The following is a 17,804-nucleotide window of genomic DNA, read 5'->3' on the forward strand; positions in this document are numbered from 1 at the left end:
GTTTATATGACGGACCTTTTTGTACAATGGAAGGTCATTTGGAAGATCAGTAGTCTAGCATACCCCCAACCTGTTGCTGAGCCTGGTTCTGCTGGTGGTTTGTCCTCTTTAAAGGGAGTTTTTCCTTCCCACTTTCACCAAGGGCTTGCCTGTTTGGAGCTATGGGATTGTTGGGTTTTCTTTGTAATACTGTAAAGTCTTTACCTTATATGTTATTTTTTTGTGCTTTCTGTGAAATATACCAGCTGTAGACAAAGATACAGTTGATGTATTTTATATTATTTGCAGTGTTTGAAATGTTGTATTTTACAATATACTTAAAATGCAGTAAAGTGTGGTGACTTTAAGAGAAAGGAAAGGAGAGATTATCCCTACACAGAGAAACAAAAAAGATCTTCCTCCACTATTTAGCAATAATTGGACAAAAAATGGATCAGATTAAAATAAATTTGTGCTGCCCCCAAATCTTCTAAATACCATATTTTATTTGCAATAAAAAGGCAATAAAACATTACGAAAACACGTCATCACACATAAAACTGTATTATTTGAAAATTGAGCATAAAGAATCGAATTAAACCGATTATTCTCCAAAAAAATGCTCCCCATCAGCGTCAAATGTATCAATATAACTGCTGCATATGCTCCACCATTTTCTGCTTTACTAAACATCTTCTCCACATCACACATGTTCGCCAAGATGTTTTGCAAGATGAAACTCTTTGGGCATGATGATAAATCACTGAAGCTCATTTATTTGCTAATGCTAGCTGTGTTTCCATATGAAGCACAAATCCTAACTTGTCTCAGAGCATTGAAAGCGGAGCCAGTGGCAGCTTGCTTTACATGCTGGTCTCCCATCAGTTTGCTGTGAAACCAGAGGTTTATCCACATGCAGAAATCCTCCCCCCGACAAAAAAGCTGCTGTCCTCTCAGCTTGCTCATCTCCAGCCACTGCTAACGGGAGAGACTCATATGACAGAGAGAGCTACGGTTTCCTATGATTGTGAAGCAAGCGTATCTTTCAGTGAAAATAGCTGACCGTGGCCACAAGATGGCAGTAATATAGGGGATGTATTACACGCTTTATGGTGGATGTCTGAGATGAAATGAGAGAGACCAATTTACGGTGGTACCACTGATTTTATGTCTACTTTTCGATTTGCAGGCACTGCTTGCCTTGCTTGTCTTAATGGAACACCACTATTTAAATGTTATTGCTTGCTTCTCCTCTGTTGTGCCAGCTATATGCTGGAGTACTGCAACCGCAGCTTTATTTACAATTGTACCATGAACACACTAGTATGTTGAGGCTGTAAGCAGCGCGTGGGACACTTTCTAATTACCAAGCAAATATCTCCATGCTCTCACTGACAGAAAAAAGCACGCGAAAAATCAACTCATTCCACAATACTAGCTATTAACCAACCCATCGGATTTAATATCTAATTAATTGAAGGTGCTAATACAACACTGGTCCACTTAAACAGTAGCAAAGAAATGCACATAATGTTCAAAGGAAGCTCTTACAAAGTCACATTACTCCCATGCAGGTACTTTCAGATTGGACCTATCATTCGGGCCCCTCCCATACGTACCGTCCAGTCCTGAGATGATGTGTTTAACCAGACTTTAATTTCAGTCTGTTCATTTTCCCTTCCTAGTCACATTCACTACATATATTTTTATTCATGAACAAAAATATGAAGCACCCCAAAAACACTTGCTTCCTAAAAAGTCCCCATATCATATTTTTCTTTCTTTTTATTAGATTTTCAAGACCACATTATTCGCTAAAACCTGTCAGCTGAAGTGTGAATACAATCATTTGTTAAGGAGCATCTGTGAATTACAATCAGTAGGATGCAATTAAAAAGCTCTTTAGCTCTCCTCCCATCATTTTTCCAACAGCCATGTTCTGCTAATAGCTTTGGATCATGGCTAAGCCTTACTGCAAATGGCTCCTAATCCAGTGGGCCTGCGTTTGGTTACCTGAGGGAAATACTATCCAGGCTTGCTGCTACCCCCACTGCAAGCTTCCAGATTAGTCCAATATATATTAATCCCTCCATTTATCTTTGTCAACTAAGGACCAAAAATAATTTAAGAGTGAGTAAATAAAAGCCACTGCAATAAAAGAGGCATGCCTCAGACAGAAGGCAGGTGCTTGCCACCTCATGCACCTCGTCCCTGCCACTGACTCTCTAATGAGCTTCTCCGTATGGTAAATATGGCTCTGCTCATTTTCCTCATCAACATTTCATGGGTTAGGTGATTATCCTTTTCAAGCAAACAGGGGATGTTTCAGAGTTTCTAAAATGGAAAAATAGTCATCAAAAACACATGACGCCTCACAGCCTTCGTGTTTGTTTAGAAGATGAAAAGAATGAAGAATTTTAGAGAAAAAAAATGTGATTTCGAATACGCTCGAAACTTGTTTAGAAGAAAATGGAGGCGACACTTAATGACCTGTTTAAAAATAGAAGTAACATCACACGTTTTCAGCGGTTAAACCTTTAGGTTGCCTAAATTATTCTCATGTGCTTGTAGACACTGATCAGCTGAACCCTGGAGAACACGTCCAAAGTTTGACATTTACTGTCAGGTGGGCGACTAATAAATACAAGAGCAAGGGTGTACCACAGAAGGAATGTGTCTGAAGTTTTTTCTGAAGGTCCAAACATGATTTCAGTCTGATTTCAGGAGGCTACTAGTCCCAAATACTTTTTAAAAGAAGCAGTAAACTTTGGAAATAGGAGGGACAGTCATCATGACATTTTTTTTTTTTTTTTTTTTACAAGAGAGTGACTCAGCAGAAATAAAAGTCTGAATCGATCTGTAGATTGTCCTTATGTCCTGCTAGTGGAACTCATTACAAGTGGCACAGACCAACAGGCATGCTGTGCAGCCCCACCGTTTCATAATAGGGTGCAGATACACCATCAAAGGTAGGGTTACCTGTGTAAAAGACCTCATGAGGATCACGAATGGTGGTGGAGTCTGCTTTTAACGTTTCATGGGCTTCAAGATTTTTTTAAAGGAAAAAAATTGAAAGTTTTTTTTTTCTTCTTTAGCAGATGTTGCTTAATGGTTAAAACAAATATACAGGAAAGAAAGAAAAAGAAAGACGGAGCTTGTAGGACTTGATTACAGGAGGATGCAGACTGAAAGAGACTAACAGTGATATATCAGTGAAAGTGTGTGGTTACTGGGCTGATCTGCTGGTAACTTTGAAGTGCTGTGAATGTCAACACAAATATAGACAAACGTCATGTGTACACAAGGACACACTCGGTTTGCAATAGCAAAAGTGATCTGGCTCTTACGACTTGGCACTGGTCAGTGGTTACGATTGTGAAGGGGGGTGTTTTATCCCCCAAATCATGATCTTTTTCTAAACCCAACCAGGCGAAAGTAAAAACTGAGTGAAAAAATCTAAACAGAGTAAAAATTAGATTTGACTGATAGATTTTCACAAAGTGTTTATATACACTCAACAAAAATATAAACGCAACACCTTTGTTACTGCTCCCATTCCCCATGGGATGGACGTAGAGACCTAAAATTCATTCCAGATACACAATATAACCATCCCTCCCAAACAGTGGTCACAAATCAGTCCAAATGTGTGGTAGTGGGCACATCTGCTATATTGAGATAATCCATCCCACCTCACAGGTGTGCCACATCAGGATGCTGATCTGACATCATGAGTAGTGCACAGGTGTACCTCAGACTGCCCACAACAAAAGGCCACCCTGGAATGTGCAGTTTTTTGCGCTATTGGGGGTCTGGGGACCCAGAACTGGTCAGTATCTGGTGTGACCACCATTTGCCTCATGCAGTGCAACACATCGTCGCATGGAGTCTATCAGATTGTCAATTGTGGCCTGTGGAATGTTGGTCCACTTCACTTCAATGGCTGTGCGAGGTTGTTGGATATTCGTGGGAACTGGTACACGCTGTCGTATACGCCGGTCAAGCACATCCCGAACATGCTCAATGGGTGACATGTCCGGTGAGTATGCTGGCCATGCAAGAACTGGGACATTCTTAGCTGCCATCTGCCCTGAACAATGTGAACCATGATTCATCCGTGAAGCGCACACCTCTCCAACGTGCCAGACGCCATCGAATGTGAGCATTTGCCCACACAAGTCTGTTACGGCGACGAGCTGGAGTCAGGTCAAGACCCCGATGAGGACGACGGGCATGCAGTCAAGCGTCCCTGAGACGGTTTCTGACAGTTTGTGCAGAAATTGTTTGGTTGTGCAAACCAATTGTTCCAGCAGCTGTCTGGGTGGCTGGTCTCAGACGATCTTGGAGGTGAACCTGCTGGATGTGGAGGTCCTGGGCTGGTGTGGTTACACGAGGTCTGCGGTTGTGAGGCCGGTTGGATGTGCTGCCATATTCTCTGAAACGCCTGTGGAGACGGCTTATGGTTGAGAAATGAACATTCAATGCACGGGCGACAGATCTGGTTGACATTCCTGCTGTCAGCATGCCAATTGCACGCTCCGTCATTGCTTGTGGCATCTGTGGCATTTTGCTGTGAGACAAAACTGCACATTCCAGGGTGGCCTTTTGTTGTGGGCAGTCTGAGGTACACCTGTGCACTACTCATGATGTCAGATCAGCATCCTGATGTGGCACACCTGTGAGGTGGGATGGATTATCTCAATATAGCAGATGTGCCCACTACCACACATTTGGACTGATTTGTGACCACTGTTTGGGAGGGATGGTTATATTGTGTATCTGGAATGAATTTTAGGTCTCTACGTCCATCCCATGGGGAATGGGAGCAGTAACAAAGGTGTTGCGTTTATATTTTTGTTGAGTGTATATAGGTTGTATAACTAAATAAATTAATAAATAAATAATCACATTTTCATTCTTTTCATGAATTCAAGCTACCACTGAATTTTTCCCCTCACATTACCAAAAAGTGAACATTACACCACTGTGGCAAATAAATCCCAAAAAGCTATTTTTTGTTTGCTTGCTTCAAAAACTATTTATTTTTCGATCCAGGATTTATAATCTACCATCTGGAAAGCTCAACTGGATTATTTACCCACAGAAAATATGCTGGTGAAAAATTCATGTCTGTGTGTCAGTCTGACCCTTGGTCATCTTCTGTCTCTCCCAGAAAAGCCTCTCGGTGCTGTTGAGTGAAAGATTTTGGAGAGGAGGGTGGCCATGCTGTCATCTCTCTGCAGCCTGTGCCTCTCCTCTCCTCCCACTCCTCTTTTTCTCCACATGAGAAAGAAGGACAGCTGCTGACAGCTAAACTTGTAGCCTCTGTAACACGCAGGAGCTCAAATGACCTTTAGTGGCAATATTTAATTAGGGTCAATATGTATAGCTATTTCCCTCCGTCTGTACATCCATCCATGGAGCCTAGCAGCTGCCATATAGTGAAAGTAGCTATGTAATTTAAAATAATTCGATATAAAAACAATTGATGGAAAAAAAATCTGTTTTTGAACACGATGAGTAGTTGAATTTCCCTTCTGAATTGTAACACCTGTCAAAAATCAAGTGACTACCCCATGTTATTGATCTCATCCCAGGAGGAAGGCTCTATTTTAGGTTCTTTGACATCAGTTGATCATAAAAAGATGTTTTTCTTCATAGAACAATAAACGGCATTCATGTGGATCCACCGTTTTTCTCTATAGTGGAGACAGATGACATGCAGAAAACCTTGGGACCTCCAACTAACATTAACTGTCAAGTTCATAAGGAAGTCAAATATTCAGTGTGAGGATTGAAACGTAGCCTTATCCATCTGCCTAGCTGAAGGGGACATTTCAAGCTGCCAACAGATTTAAGTGGTCACCGAAGCCCGCATGAGGTGCTCTGTGTATTACATATGACAGCAGTATTTCCATAATCCTACATCTCTGTTAAACACTTGTCTAAATAGTTATAAATCATCACAGGATTCCAGGCTTTATTTGGAAGGACGTAGATTTCCACCCTATAGGCCAGAAACAGTTCACTAAAAGATCTGCTTTGAAGCAAAAACCTTTCAATCAAGTAAACAACAAATGACCACAATATGATTTTAATAATTACAAAGTCCAACTGTCTTGTTTATCACTATGTAATGTCTTGGTACACATCAAACATGTGCATGTGCATACAAAGACAGAGAGCAGAGGATTCTGTAAGAGAACTTACAGTTCTAGAGTAACTGTTAATTTCCTTTGGGGAGGAAATCGGCCACCGGTTAGAAGAGGACTTAGTGAGTGATCCATTTTCCCTCCCACAGATGAGAAAGTTAATAGGTTATATCCTCATCCTCAGCTGGGATTGTCATTTCCTCTGCTGTTGACCTGTACATCAGATGGTAGACTCTTACAGGAATCAAGGTGAAGAAGAACAAACATGAACGCTGGACTCTGGAAGGCTAGGGCTTGCCTGAGGTCTGGGGCTGTGTGCTCTGCTCCACTCTGCCTGCCAGCCTGTGAGGAAAGATTGGAAAAGTCATCAGCACGCCGGGGCCCTGCTTAAACACGGGTGGCCACCACACAAAGTCTCCAAACAAATGGCTTTACATGATGGGATCGGTGTATTATGTGCTGCAAGGGGAGGGGGAAACGCAACATAAATGGCACTTTCTTGTTGAAAGAAAAGTTATGGATGATGTAAGAACGCTGTGTTTGAGGGTGGCCAAAGAAACAGATGAACAGGGCTCTATTTGTCTGCTGCTCGGCCTGGGTAGCTTTTCTATGTCCACAAAGTCAGCCATAAAAATCTGAGCGAGGTGAAAGAAGTGACTTTGGCGCTTTCTTCATGCATACTGACTAAAAGGGTCAGCTAGTGTAAGGGGGTGCAGGGCACATCTGTCAAACTAAACTGCAGCATGCTGCAGAATAAATATGAAGCCCATCCACTATACATTATGTCATTCTGCCATTTGGAACAAAAAAAGCACATTTAACAAACCAATTTATGCAATTGGATCATTTGTCATCTGCATGAATGATGCCAGGGAAACAAGGAGCAGCTTGAATATGACTGTAATAAATATAATGTGTACTACTGGCTCCAGCTCACTCCCTTTCAATATGACCCCCGCTACAAGCTTGACACAGTTCCCTACAAAATCTAACAGTGACGTTGGCTTTGTGCTACAAACTTTGACATCGCACGATTTGTAAGCAGGGGTTGCCACAACTCGTGCACAGCATGCCCAGTATCATGTGGTGCTGCATATTTAACCACTGGTGTAAACCAGTTCCATATGGCAATGTAGTATGAATAGCGACCACTAGAGGTCGCCATAGTCACACCACTGATCACATGATGCGTGAGCAGCAGACGGGCCTGCACAGTGTACTCCGTTTTTATCCAAGAGCAGTGATTTCACCATGTGAACAAAACACACACAGACACACAAAAGTTTATTTCAGTGAGTATTGATGTAGATTAAAACATTTAAAATTAAATAAAAATATCTGTGGTTTTCCCTCCTCTGAGAGGAACCCACATCTTTCACCTTCATAGACATGTTACCCCCTCCCCTACAGCTCAGTCCCTCTATAAAGTCACAGCCTGCTCTTTGTGGTTCACATCCTTGACTTTGGGTCCACAGGTCAGACCACCAGTCCCTCAGGAGGAGTGTCCTAACCTCTTTCTCTTTAAAATAACAGCAGTGACTGGGTCAAGCCCACGTCTTCTTCTTCTTCTTTTTCTTCTTTTTCTTCTTCTTCTTTTTTTGAGTAATATTTCCTCAAGATGGCCACCAGCAGAAACAGCTGCAGGTAGAGAATTAACCACAGCTGGCGAAATGTTAACACCATCACGTTCTTAAACATTTGTAAAAGTATATTTTATCCCTTTATCCCCTCTTAACATCTAAAAAGGCTTTACTAAGCCCATGTGTTACAGCCTGTATGGTCAATATAAAAGCTTAATGAGAGGGCTGGATGACTTGACTCCAATTTGTATGTTCTGTTAAGTTGGCGAGTTGGTTTACAGTGAAAGGCTCATTTGTATTTTTAGTTATTAGTGTTACTGAACAAATACGACTTGCTGTATCTGTCTGACCCACACACACACACACACACACACACACACACACACACACACACACACACACACACACACACACACACACACACACACACACAGACAAATATGCTCACCCTGTTCTTTCTTATTTTTGGAGGCCCAGTGAGGTCTTTAGCCAAATACAGCTTCATACTGCCTGGTCTCCAGTCCAAATGGCTCAGTAACAGTTAAGAAACCTCCTGGGCCCACACAGACCAAAAAGAAACAGAGGAAAAAGTGGAATTGGCAGCCAACCCCACATATTCACTGAGCTCATCCCACCAGGCAGCAGTAAATCATTATGAAAGCAAAAGACATTGTGGTTGATGCTATCATCTAAGACCAATAAAGCAAGCATTTGTAGGAACAACCTCCTCGCAAATGACGGTCAATGTTATGTCAGTAGCATTTCACTCTGTGGCTTTTCACTGGATAACAGAGTTTCAGAAAATGTCTCAAAGGTGCGAAAGGGTTAGAACAATCCTCATGTACATGATGGGGAAAAAAGATTCTGGTTTGTCTCTAAGGTCTGTCTAAGCTTTGTGGCACTGCTTGACAGGAACTGGCCTGGAGGACAGTTTCAGTGTTCCCACAAAGAGATGATTCATTTTTCCTAACAAATCGGGAACCGGACTCCTAATAGTGGTAATAATCAGCCTTACAGTTTCACAGAGTGAAAATACTGAGCTGCTGTTGGTAGAACACAAATGTGGTTTTCAAAGACCTCCTGTAAGAGGCCAATTGGCTTGCTCTTTTCCACGCTCCTGGGATATTATTCCCCCTTGAAAGGTTTGATGTCCAAATAGCCCAAATAAACAAAAAGAGAGGATATGATTAAGGAGCTCTGGTATGTAGGACACAAGAGATTTGCTTGTTAGTTTACTTGTTTCGATTCAGTATTTTTACGCAGATTCTCTCAGACTACTTGAGAAGGAATCACTTGATTCAGAAAGGATTATCTGAACATGTGGTACTCTCCCAGGATGAACTCTGCCTGATGTCCTGCATGAAAGGGAAGAAAACCAAGGGCGTCATCCTGTGACAGGAGCATCTGTTGGCACCTCATTCCTTCTGGGCCTTGCTTTGTGTTTGGCTCCATAGTGGCATAAGTCTTGTCTTGAAAGACGCGGTGCTCTGCCAAGTTCAACCCAGCCCGTAGACATTGGCCACTATTAGCTGGCTTCCTTAGCGGGACAGGGAGGGCAGATAGTGGGGGATTCACAGCAAGACTAGAGGCTGGTGTGATTGCTTTGAATGTCTTCAGCCTCTGCCCTATAATCTGGAGACAAGCTGAGATAGCAGAGCCATGCCATTTGACCACAGTTTATTCTATGAGGGAGGGGAACGTGGCCGTGCAACAGTATTTACTTCATCACTGACTTCATGTGGGTGGTCCCCCCCCCCTTGCTGGAATACAATAGCTGAACCAGACACTGCTCACTCACATACTGTCCTGCCTCATTGGAAAAGCCATAAAACACGAGTCATCCAGGGCTCCCAGGCTAAGTTTTCTTTCCTCACCGGTTACCATACATGTCTTGGCTTTCTGACATTTTATCGCTATCTTTTTTTAACAGTAAGTATTTTTTTCTACAAGTGTGGTCTGACAAAACAGCTCAATATCGCAGTTCATAAGTAGATGTCTATCATTTAAAAAGCACTAATTGGACATTTTAGCAGCAGCTTGTCATTACTCCAGTTGACTGCTACATTAACCTAAATGATGATGAGACACAGAGGATGATACTGAGAGTGTGTCTGATGTGATTAGAACAGAGAAACTCTGTTGAGCGGTCTATCTATGATCTTGCTACATGACCTGCGGCCCTGGAAATGAAGCAGGCCGACTTTGTAATTCATTTAAATTGACATCTGACCAGAGAGGAAATCTGGTGAAGTATGGCTTAAATTATTTCATTTCCATTTTTTATGCCTCACTGGAGATAGGAAGCAGCAAAATAAACCAAAGACAAATGATTAAAGTGTTTGCTCATAAATGTTAAACATGTCGGAGTGACTTGCTGTCACTTGCATGTTAGATAAGCAATAAAAAAAGGCAGTGCACACGTAATAAATTACACTACTGATTATAATGTTGATGGATGCTCAACAAGATTCTTTATTCAACAAACGTCAACATAAAATCTAATTTTTTACAGGCTTCTACCTCCTTTATTCTTCAACTTCACAAGTCAAACATAGAAGCATGTGCATGTAGTCGTTGCGCGCACACAGACACACGCAGTAATAGAGATATAACTGGAAGAGTTCTAGCAGCATATGGATGCCATTTGCAAGCTGCGCTGAGAATGTATAGGTCAGTCTTACCCTTTGGTATCTCTCTATCCATCTGTTTTCACATTACTTGCAAATTATAGTGTCCTCCAGACCCAAATGAACATAAATCAGGCCGGTGAAAGTGCAGAAGTTTTCCCATCTGTCATAAAACAATGATTTAATGTACGGGTTGTCAAAATATGGCGCTGTGAATTCGCCCCGCTCCCCAGCAGTAGGAACACAAAGGACCATCTCATCGGAGTAATTTATGGCCTCTGAGGGAACAGTGGGTGATTAGGGCTTAGGCCACCAACAGCCAGAAAAACAGTAGGAGCTCCAGTAAGGATGGTTGGAAAACCTAGACCAAATTTATCAAACAATTCAGCAAAATCTATTTCTGTTTGGAGAAGAGAGCAAGATATATGGCCTGTTTAGTATACTGGTACATCTTTGGAACGTTTGGTTGCACTGCATTTGTGAGTTTTGGAGATTCTACATTAAATAGTTGCAGACCAGACGTGATGTATTGGTCAGCTGAGGGGCCTGAGGCCAAATCAAATATACAAAAGACCTTGTTGGATTTTGAACAACGTATTCGTGTAAATGATGTCACTGCGTCGCTATAAAATTATTTCTTCTTGAAGGTGGAGTTTTAGGACTAGTTTGAAAATGCTTGCGTGAACTGCCTTTACCTTAAATGGCCTTTAAAGCCTGAAAGACATACATGGTAACTATAACTGCACAGAGGGAAATGGCTTCCTGTATGGTCAGTTAATATATTATGATTAGCTCCCTACCCCAGTCAGGTTGAGGAAATGCAGGGGTATGGCGGCTGGAATAACAGAGTAACTGTTGAGGGGAGGCTCGTTGGCTCCCAGTTACTACTTAGGGTTATTATAGGATTATTGGTACTCACATCTGCCTGTAAATAAATACAGATTTCCTGTGAACCTTAAATGGGAGCAATAAAATCAGCCTAGGTGGTCATGCTGCTATTAGGTAGCTTCATATCAACACAGTCGTTTTTTCATCTCAGAGATGCGAGAAAAGACATTCAGGCTTCAGCAGCTGCAGTTTGATTGCTTGATCTTTTGCAGATATTTAGAATTTCATATTTACCCACTCAACTAAAAAACTAGTTCATCTGCAAGGATCCATTCAGCCCACGTCACATCGATTCATTTTCACCTGTTTTTTCTTCATGTGCGAGGGAGACTTCTTTCATTTCTGGGCAGGTATTTTGTTTTCATCTGTTTTTACAACTGTTGTTTTTGGTCCCTGGTCAGTCGTTGGCTCTGTGTGGGAAGATTCATGCTTCTGGCCCCCACACGGTGAACAAAGTTCAGGGCAGGTGTTTGCTTGAACATGATTCAGAAATGAAACTGTTGTCATTATATTCCCACTACGAGCAGCAGCCAGGAGTTTTTTATAGCACTTGTAGCATCTATCATTCATATCACGTTGATGTGAAATATTGTAAATATTGTTTGTGGTATTGAAGAGACTGTGAAAGTGAGGCTGTAGGGAGTTGGGGGCGGGACACTAATGTGCATCTCTTGTGAACTGCTGCAACAGTAGATGTTCTCTGTAGTTTGTATACTCAGCAAGGGCCTGACACACATTAAGTAATTCTCCACAAAGCTTATTTGAGTTAATTGCGCGGCTGCCTGGCAATCTCCTGAACCACCCAAGCATCCGCTCCCTGGAGAATGTTCTGCATGTCTGCTAACCAATCAGCAAAAGGGTTCTGCATCGCCGCTGGCGGTCCATCCCGGGATCCAAAGGCTGTTCTGGCCAGATAGTTCGTTATTTCTCAGGAGAACTGCCAAAGCCCTCGCTGGGACTTTTAAACATCAGAAGTGGAGCGAAGTTCAGGGGCCTTTCCAGCCTCGGCCACACAGGCCCGCTATCTGTTTAAACAGCAGGTAGTCCCCAACTCTCCTCTGTTTGTGTCCGTGGCTTCCTCCACCAGTTAGGGGGGATTTTCCCATGCAGTCCAGGGCCCTTGAAGTATATCTCTTTTCCAGGATGGAGCTTGATTGAAAGAAAAACACAATTTACAAATTGCACAAGAATATAAATTTCACTTATACCCTTCCCCCATCGCCTTTTTTCTTTTAGCAGAAATAGTTCACAGAAATTCTGTGTTGTGTTAAAAAAAACAAAACCAAACTCCAAAACCCTCCTTATGATGTGTTTTCCCATGTATTGTCGACTCAAGCAAAGTCAGTCCTATTGATTTTACATTGCTTAGGTCTTTTTTTGCCAGTGAAGTAAACAAAATAAGACTGTAGTACTGTAATACTGTAGGAACTGGCTGGATTTGGCAGGAATGTCTCTCAGAAGCTTTATTTGACCAGCAGACACATATGACTTTTACTGGAGGTCAACTTGCAATCTAACATATTTGAAGGTAAAAAGTTTAGCATTTGATAACAAGTCTCGCAGGATATCTTTTAGCACAGTAGTGCACTGAGCTAACTAGCAAGTCAACACATTAAAGGAGCGACTTTGAGGTCTCAGTCTCCAAAAGGCAGCTGGTGGTATTAGAAGATTAAACATTAAAGAAAACAAGATGAATTTTGGCTTCTAATACTTTCCATAGCTTCAACTCTGGAAATTAAAAATGCAGCGCCCCTCATGCCACCTTTGTACTATAATCTATACAGAAAGATGGAAAAATTGCATAAGTTTGTGCTCTAGCACCTTGATGGACTGCCAGTGGCTATAATGGATAATGAGCTGTTTTATTTGCTCTTGGTCTTAATAATGGTTAGGGTTGCATTGAATCTGTTTACAATCCTGCATATAGAAAAAAAAAAGTACTGACTGTGTTTAAGTGCAAGGTGTCCAGCCTATTTGTTCTTATATGAGGAGTGTAGAGTGACACCAGGCTCTAGTATTGAGTGGGATGTGTAAAAGATGGGGGCTAATAATAAGTCATTCATTTAAAACAGATTTGGTCACAGAACTGCAAGTATTTACTGCAGGTATGTAGGTGATGTAGGAGTCTGACAATATTTGGGTCTATATTGATAATTTTGTTACATGACAGTAAAATGAGGAAGAGATGGAGAAGAAAAAAACAGAGTGAAAGACATGAGTGGGAGTTGCTGTCCACACTTTAAAAATAATCTGAATGAATGCACCATATTTCCATCTAAAAACTTAAACAAAATACAACAACCAAACTTAAGTTCTATGAACATGACACACATTTGTTGGTTAAATTTCAGTCAATTAGCTTTTTTGTAGCTTTAATTTATTGACCTTTTTTAACCTTTCATTCCAAATACTTGGATTTAGTAAATCAAAAAGTTTTTACATTCATTTACTCATAAATCAAACACATCAGAGCAACAAAATGTTGCCTTGTTATATAAAACTATTATGTACTTTGTGTAACTAGTGTGTGTTGTTGAATGAACTAATACATGGTTAGAAAATATTGTGAATATTAAGCTTATTGTTTCAATTCAAATTCATTTATTTAGATAACAAAGTTTACCACAGATAAATTACATTATTAACACATCCAAAGAAATGTAACTTTTTTCTGTAACTGGCAGCAATTAACTACTGTTACTGTTGTAACTAGTTCTTCCTCCTTCTTTTATGCTAAACTTTCTTTAGGTCTGTGTACATCCCCACAAACATGTGACACATGGCTTCATCGCTGTTATCTTCATCGTGCCTTTAGCCATGTGTGTATGCTCTTTGATTAAAAACATAAATCTACTGTTAAAAGAAGAAGCACATTATAAGAGTAAAGACATTTCAACAAACACTTGAAGGCAAGACAAAGTTTTCCTATGAATTCTCCAGAATCCCACAAATGAAAATACAGCTTTAAAAATAAAAAATACAGTTTTAACATCATAAGCAATATAATAAATTTAAAAATTGCACTGCAAGAACACAATTCCCTTATGAACACTCACACTCACGCAAACACATATATATTATACTGTACGTAAACATGTCATCCAGTTTGGTTACTAATATAGATCTAACCAGACTAATACACCCGACCAATTTGAACCAAATGAAACTCTCTATTCATATCTTTGATTGGTTTACTCAAGCTATACCGTTACATCGGTATATCATGTAAATGCATAGTAATTATGTATTAGTTATTGCATATGTTATTGTCACTATGCACTGTGTACAATATCCATCCAGGAATAATAATAAGAAGCTTACTCTAAGCCTTAGTACATACATGTGCATCGTCTTAGAAATGTGTAAAAACGTACTGTGGATTAAAGAAGATGGGCCCACGAGCAGATGAAGGGGGCTGTTTTATTTTGTGATGTGCTTCTAGTAAAGACAAGAATATTACAACACATTCTACTTACATTTCCACTGTAAAACACACACAAAGAACCCTAATTTTAAACTGGTTGCATCAGTTGTTTAGTTATTAACCAGTCAGAGGAGAGAAAATCAGAATATTTTCACGAATATAAAACATTTAGAGCAAGATATCAACTACCATTAAAGGTAATTAATGATGGTAAAATGTCGACAGCAAAACTAATGTGCTAACGCAAGGCTGAATACCCCCAAAACAAAACCACTACTGCCTTCTAAAGTTTTCAATATAAGAGTAAAAATGTGCAAATGTCTTCAACTAAACAGACATGTTCTAATATTTTCTAGTTGTGTTTGCATTGTTAGATAAGAAGTGTAAATTTGTGTCAGTGTGGCAGAAAACTTGGACAGGAATGACAAAACTCACTGCCTTCTGAGACCTGAAATTGGCTGTTTTATATTGATGGAAAGAAGATGTCAGAAATACATATAATCAGGTCTACTTTTTTGCATCTGTTCTGCATCTGTTAGCTCTGAAGATGTGTTAGTTTAACAGCCTTCTGACATTTTTTCCCACTTGCTTGGATTTGAACGTTTTCCAAGTGTGGAACATGCACTTGAAATTGTCACTGCTTTGAAGTAATTAATTGTCATTGGATGAACACATATAGATATAGTTGATCTGAGTTTTCTTAAGATACAACCAACAAGAAGGAATCATTTAATAACCATGAACACAATATATTTATATTCATTAAGCATTTTTATATCTAAGCAATCAAACAAGTGCCTTAGTTGACTTTTCTGAGTGTACACTGCAAAGCCAAGCATGTCTCCTACATCAAGGTGGCCATAGCTGGGTTTCTATTGCATCCCACGTCAACACCACTGACAGCAAAAAGCACTCAGGGGCCGACAGATCACTTTACCATTCCTGCAGCAGGAAGAGGAGCCTGGAGGCGGGTGGTGGGGGGTTGAGAAAAAGGGCAAAAGGACTGCAGGGGTGTACACTAATAAGCATTGGCCAGTAGGTGGGAGTATTGATGCTGGTTTTGCAGTTCCAACAGGGGGGAGGATAGAGGAACATTAGCAGCTAGAGGAAGGGAGTCATTGACCTTTATTGATTTATTCCCACTGCTGAAAACCTTCTGCTAAATATGATAATTATGATTGTGTGAAATGCTTCTCTGTGATCGATGACAGTGTGTGTGGTACACATTTAACTTCAGCTTTTAAAGTAGGTTGCACTTTTGTTCATCTACCAGCATTTCTTTTCTTCTGGCATCTTCCAAGTGAACAATTTAATTTCTAAAATTGTAGGTTATTGTAGGACACAAGTGGAAGATATTATTTAATTTTAATGCTTAATTTGCTACAAGATAAATACAAAAACAGCAATTAAAATATTTCCAGGCATGTAAAAATTTGGGTTCGAGTGAAGCAGGAGTTTCCTAGAACGGGACATTAAATTTACCAGGAAAAAAGTTTGTTTGCACATATGCATATGTATCTTTAGACAAAAAGGTTCTGAATGACAATTTGTTCAGTTGCAGTTCTCCTAAACTGATTATTAAAAGCCAAAAATATAGTGTGCCAAAATGTAATAAAGTTTGGATATTACTGCACTGCTAAATACACACTGTAGTGCAATAAAGCAGCATTCTTGCCAGAGCAAGTCAATTAAACCAAATCAAGCTAAGAATTTCCTGAACTTTAAATATTTATTGGATTATTTGGATCCTGCTCTTCTACCAAATCCTATTTGTGTGTTTGCCTTCAGCAAGCAGGGTCACTCTCAGTTGATCTGACCACGCTGTATAATTCTAACAACAGCTGGCCAAAGTCAGTGGCCCGCAGCCCACCACTCCCTCCCTTTGTGGGTTAGCAATGGCAAGCATACTCCCTGTGGTAGGGCACATATACTGTACATGCACAAATACAATACAGAGTACAGTATATACTACCCCTACAATCAAATACTGCATGGAAAATATGGAACATGGGAATATAATAATTGTATTATTGATGCCTATACACTGAATTATAAATTAGAATCAGACTTATAAGTGGATTATACTGGTGTGATGTAGCATAACTTAAGCAGCAAGGAAGGTGATAAGTAAATAGCATTAGCAGACAATTGAAGTTCTTTTTAAGCATACTTTATTGCTAGCATCTCCCTTTTACCATAAAACAATCAATCAGGCATGCAAAAATCCCACTGGCTTTATACAAGACTTTGCCCACACCTGACCTCGTTAGCCCCTACCATTGAACAAAATAGGTCAAACCAAATAATACAATTCTAAACAAAGAACAGGAATAAAGTCATGCATGAAACTGACAAACTCATTTACTCAACTAAATGGTTTGTAAAGTAAAACACTGCATACAATATAACTCAAAAGGCTACTTTAAAGAAAACAAACAATACTATACAAAATGAAAACCCTCCATTTGGTTACACCCAGTGATCCAATCATTGACCTCATGACCCTATATAAACAGGAAGTAGTGGGCGGCCCTTCCCATACACCCGTCTCACATACAGGACCTGAATGCACAACATGGACACCATGGTAAGTATAACCAAAGCAACATAAAGAAACATAATTTACTAGACATGTGCCTGTAAACAGAAGAAAATTCAGATGATCTGATGGTTAGTAGTGTTTGCTTTAAAACACATGCATGGATGTAAAGAATGTAACTACTGCTACCACAAACAAAACCCGGGATATTGTGTGTTAAGAGAAGTTACACCAGCACTGTCTAAATTAAAGCATTATGGCTGACTGTAAAATAACAGAACACAGAATAACAATATACGCAAGTGACAAATGGCAAATGAATTCTGTCCTAGCCACTTTGTCACAACTGGCAGCTTTAAATTTAACACAAATAACACAGGGTGTTGAGGGACTTTGGCACTGAGCAAACTGCTGAGCTGATGGAATATATTTCCTGATGCTCAAATATACAGTAATTGTGTGTATTTAGCTACAGAGATTGCTGACCTGACGCTGGTGAGGTTATGCACTCAGGTGAAGCCAGGCGCCAGTCGAAGTGACACAGTCTCACCTCTGAAGACGTCTTTTATCGTGGGGAAATGTGGCCATTCATGGCCAGCCGAGCGTTTCAATGAG

Source organism: Mchenga conophoros, linkage group LG19 (genome assembly GCF_057382185.1).
Source record: "Mchenga conophoros isolate Kocher_MC1m ecotype Shallow Benthic linkage group LG19, M_conophoros_male_GT1.1, whole genome shotgun sequence".
NCBI lineage: Eukaryota > Metazoa > Chordata > Actinopteri > Cichliformes > Cichlidae > Mchenga > Mchenga conophoros.